The sequence below is a fragment of the Lactuca virosa genome, chromosome 3, assembly GCF_052849685.1.
Source record: "Lactuca virosa cultivar CGN04683 chromosome 3, Lactuca_virosa_CGN04683_v6, whole genome shotgun sequence".
Classification (NCBI taxonomy): Eukaryota; Viridiplantae; Streptophyta; class Magnoliopsida; order Asterales; family Asteraceae; genus Lactuca; species Lactuca virosa.
Genome location: NC_136428.1, coordinates 439,532,254 through 439,537,795, shown reverse-complemented (window position 1 = coordinate 439,537,795; position 5,542 = coordinate 439,532,254).

The following is a 5,542-nucleotide window of genomic DNA, read 5'->3' as shown; positions in this document are numbered from 1 at the left end:
TGTCGGTTAACCACACACGCTCCACTAATGACTTAAACAAAGTGTAAAGTGTAATTTCATGGATTAGCACCTTATTCACATTTTCCTAAAATAACTAAGATTGGGAATTCAATAAAGTTTAGTTACTTTAGTATTATCATTATACTTTTAATGAGAATTTATAAGTCCTTGTCCTACCCGTTCGGCTAACGACCCTCCACCGATCAAGGAAGCGGTGGGTGAGAGTGGACACCCATTAAGTTGCCATTTTATAGGCAACAACCTTATACCCCCCTTATAGATCGGCTTCGTGAATGAGGCGTACTAGCGGTAAGACGACTTGATCTTATACATATATAAATATTATTAAACTTATAATATTATAAAGTATAAGGGTTGAATTTTAACTTTTAAAATTCTAGGGGTTGGAACTAAAGTTTTTAATATGACTTTACATGTTCCAAAACTTGAGGGCAAGTTTTGTAATCTTTCAAAACTTTTCATTTCTCATAACTTATGAGTTAATGGTTATTAAAAATGAAGACTCTTCATTTTTTGTAACCTATGTGTTCTTTTAATGGTTATTTATAAATGTGACTTTTGGTTATCCATAACTTAAGAACTAGTTATGGACTCCATTAAAACACATAAAGATCAAGAATTAATCTAATCAATTATTAGCACATAATTTCTATGATCTTCTAAACTCATATGTTTATGAATGTTCATATAAAAAATTTCAAGAATCGTAAGTACATATACAAAACTTGAAATTTTGATACGAGCTTTTGAACAAAACTTCGATTTTCAAGTTTTTTTTTTTTTTGCATCAAGTATCAAATAAAACAAACCAGGCTCTGATACCACTGATGGGTTTTTGAGCAATCTAACACTCCTATGGTGTACATGCAACCCTAGAAACCTTGGATCTATGTTTGACTATGATACATGCAAATAATTATTTTTCCAAGGTTCTTATCCTATCTAGCATGGCATGGGGAACTTGAATCAAATAAAGCTAGTAGAATTACTTACCTTGTAGTTGTAGTTGATTGCTTGGAGTTTTAGAGCCTAGCACCAATAGTGTGGATGCCTCAAATGGAAATCACAAATCACCACAAACTTGGAACTTTGAGAGAATAGTAATCACCTTCTTGAAATCGGCCCTTTTACTTTAATCACCAAAACTCGTGTCATTTCAAGAACCAAAGCCTCCTTTATATAGTGTGGTGGATTAGGGTTACATTCATGTAAACCCTAATACCCATGTCTTTTCATTTCCATGAGATCCATGGGTTAAAGCTCCATGGAGTATCCATGGACTTTCCATGCAAGCCTAGCCCATTCCAAATAAGCATTAGCCCACACTATATAAATACAAGATCCCATATTTAATTAGTCATACTTTTGATCTCTAAATTAATTCTAGATTAATTATAGATCAATACTAATTAAATAATATGATTTTATATTAATATATTAGGACTTATAATATATTAATAAATCATAACTTATACTATTCTCAAACGATTATCCATAAATTGTTCGGGTGAAGTGCAACCCAAATGGACCATGCCGGGTCGGGTCAAGTACATACCAAATATAGTTATGGACTTAGACACTATATCCAACACCTTCTACTCCATCAACAACTACAACGACTACCCCTGCATCAACCAAGACATCTGACAACAAAATGAAGCGAAGTTGGAACGGGAAGAAGGGCAAATCAGCTCAATCCTCTTCCCAGAACCAACAGACAATGGCTGTCCATGCTGCCACTACTCCTGCTGCCCCTGTACCAGCCAAAACATATGCAGGGAGCCTACCCAAGTGCACCAAGTGCTCCTTCCATCATAACGGCCCCTGCTGTGAAATGCACTGCACTAACTGTGACCGGAAGGGCCATACCGCCCGGTTTTGCAGAACTTAACCCAAACCCATCAATCAGGTTCCCGACACCGGAGTGAGTCAAGCCTGCTACGGGTGCGGCGAGACAGGGCACTTCAAAAGAAACTGTCCGAAGGCTGGGAATGCGGGAGGAACAGGAAGACTACTTGCTATTAGCCACAACGAAGCCGTGGCAGACCCCACAGTAGTCACGGGTACGTTCCTTCTCGGAAACTCTTATGATTGTATCCTATTCGATAGTGGGGCAGAAAGAAGCTTCGTAAACCACAAATTTAAACACCTACTTAAACAATCACTGCAAACACTAAAAGAAACCTTCGTCATAGAAATGGCTAACGGCAAGACAGAGAGTTCTAACGAGATTTACATAGGTTGTACCCTCATGCTAGATAATCATTCATTCCTAATCGACCTCATACCAGTAGCTATCCAAAGTTTCGATGTCATTGTGGGCATGGACTGGTTGAGTTTCCATCGCACCGATATTCTATGCTTTGAAAAGGCAGTCTGCCTGAACCTACCGAATAATGAAACCTTGTTGATCTACGGAGACAAACCCAGTACGAGACTTCGGATCATCTCAAGTATCCAAGCCCAAAAATATCTGCGTAAGGAATATCGTGCATTCCTGGCGCACGTTGTCGATACGAGCCAGAAAACAAAAGACCTGAAAGACCTCCACGTAGTACACGATTTTCCTGACGTCTTTCTGGAAGAACTCCCAGGATTACCCCCGCAACGTCAAGTCGAGTTCCGAATCGACTTAATTCCAGGAGCGACCCCCGTAGCCAAATCACCCTATCGTCTAGCACCTGCTGAGATGCAGGAAATGTCCAGTCAACTTAATGAACTGCTCAGCAAAGTCTTCATAAGACCAAGCTTCTCATCCTGGGGAGCACCAGTCTTGTTCGTGAAAAAGAAAGACGGATCGTTCCGTATGTGCATCGATTATAGGGAACTTAACAAGCTTACAGTCAAGAATCGTTACCCTCTTCCTCGCATAGACGATTTATTTGACCAACTGCAAGGGGCGAGCTACTTTTCCAAGATTGATCTGAGGTCCGGGTATCACCAGTTACGAGTGCTTGAGGAGGATGTTCCGAAGACAGCCTTCCGAACTCGTTACGGACACTACGCGTTCGTAGTGATGCCATTCAGATTAACCAATGCGCCCGCAGTATTCATGGACTTGATGAATAGAGTATGTCGTCCTTACTTGGATCAGTTCGTCATCGTCTTCATTAATGATATACTTATCTACTCTCGAAGTAAGGAGGAGCATAGCGATCATTTGCGACAAGTCCTAGGAACCTTACGATTAGAGAAGCTTTATGCGAAGTTCTCTAAATGCGAATTTTGGATCCGAAGAGTCGAGTTCTTAGGACACGTGGTTAGAAAAGAGGGAATCCACGTGGACCCTTCCAAAATTAAATCCATTGAGAACTGGTCAGCACCGAAGACGCCTACATAAATTCGTCAATTTCTAGGCCTCGCTGGCTACTACCGCAGATTCATACAGAACTTCTCTCGAATTGCGAAACCCCTCACTACATTGACCCAGAAGGGCGTGGCCTTTGACTGGGAAGAGAAGCAGGAGAAAGCGTTCCAAACGCTAAAACGAGCCTTATGCACCGCAACGATACTGTTCCTCCCCGAAGGAACAGAAGACTTTGTGGTCTATTGCGATGCGTCAAATCAAGGGCTCGGTTGTGTTCTGATGCAACGAGGAAAGGTCATAGCCTATGCCTCAAGACAGCTGAAGACACATGAGGTCAACTACACCACACACGATCTCGAATTAGGAGCAGTGGTGTTTGCCCTAAAAATCTGGAGACACTACCTGTATGGTACAAAGAGCATTATCTTCACAGACCACAAAAGCCTACAACACATATTCAACCAGAAGGAGCTCAATATGAGACAACGACGGTGGGTCAAACTACTCAATGACTACGAATGTGAAATTCGTTATCATCCGGGTAAAGCCAACGTAGTAGCAGACTCCCTAAGTCGGAAAGAATATTCTGGTTGAAGAGTCAAGTCATTATCAATGACTATCTATTCACATCTATCCGCACAAATTAAGGAGGCTCAGCTCGAAGCCTTAAAACCTGAAAATGTGACGGGAGAATCCCTGCGTGGAATGGATAAAAACTTAGAAGTCAAGGGTGACGGAGCCTTATATCTCATGGACCGGATCTGGACACCATGACACGGTGGCTTCAGAGACTTGGTCATGAAGGAAGCGCACAACACACGATATTCCGCCCACCCGGGTTCAGATAAGATGTATCTGGATCTTAAAAAGTCATACTGGTGGCCTAACATGAAAGCGGAGATCGCTACCTTCGTAAGTAAATGCCTTACTTGCGCCAAGGTCAAGGTCGAATACCAGAAACCATCAGGTCTACTCCAGCAACCGGAGATACCTAAATGGAAGTGGGAGTGGATCACTATGGACTTCATAACCAAGCTACCCAAGACAACGGGTGGACTTGATACCATTTGGGTCATCGTCGACAGATTGACCAAATCCACACACTTCCTGCCCATCAAGGAAACTGACAAAATGGAGAAGCTCACACGAACATACATACGGGAGATTGTACGACTGCACGGTGTTCCCATATCCATTATCTCGGACAGAGATAGTAGATTCACTTCGAGGTTCTGGCAGTCACTACAAAGCTCCTTAGGAACGAGGCTGGACATGAGTACAGCCTACCATCCACAGACCAACGAACAAAGTGAGAGAACTATCCAAACCTTAGAAGATATGTTGCGAGCCTGTGTGATCGACTTTGGGAAGGCATGGGATACCCATTTACCCCTTATCGAATTCTCATACAACAACATCTATCAGACGAGCATCAAGGCTGCTCCATTTGAAGCCCTCTATGGTCGGAAGTGCAGATCCCCTCTGTGGTGGGCTGAAGTGGGTGACACTCAGTTAGCTAAAGGACGAATTCCTGACAGCACTCTCATGGGTCCGGAGATCATTCGGGAAACGACAGAGAAGATCGTTCAGATTCGTGAACGATTGAAAGCCTCCAGAGGACCGACAGAAAAGCTACGCAGAAAAACGAAGGAAACCTTTGGAATTCCAAGTGGGAGACCGAGTCCTTTTGAAAGTCTCACCCTGGAAGGGCTTGATACACTTCGGAAAGCGTGGAAAGCTAAATCCAAGGTACATAGGGCCTTTCGAGATTCTCGCTAGAATCGGCCCCGTAGCTTACAAACTCAACTTACCCCGTGAGCTTAGTAACGTACATCCTACCTTCCACGTCTCGAACTTGAAAAAGTGACTATCCGATGAGACTCTTGTAATCCACTCGACGAGATCGAGATCAACGAGAGCCTCAACTTCGTGGAAGAACCTGTAGAGATCATGGACCGAGAGGTCAAGCGAACGAAACAAAGCCGCATCCCAATCGTGAATGTTCGCTGGAACGCCAAGCGAGGACCGGAATTCACATGGGAGCGCGAGGATCAAATCAAACTTAAATACCGTCATCTTTTTACTTAGTTATTTGTAAATAACTTAGTTGCTCGAACTCTAATTTCGGGACGAAATTCCCTCTAACGGGGGAATGATGTGACAACCCGAAATTTCCGACTTATACGTTCTTCATTTTTATCAAAGTTAGCCTCG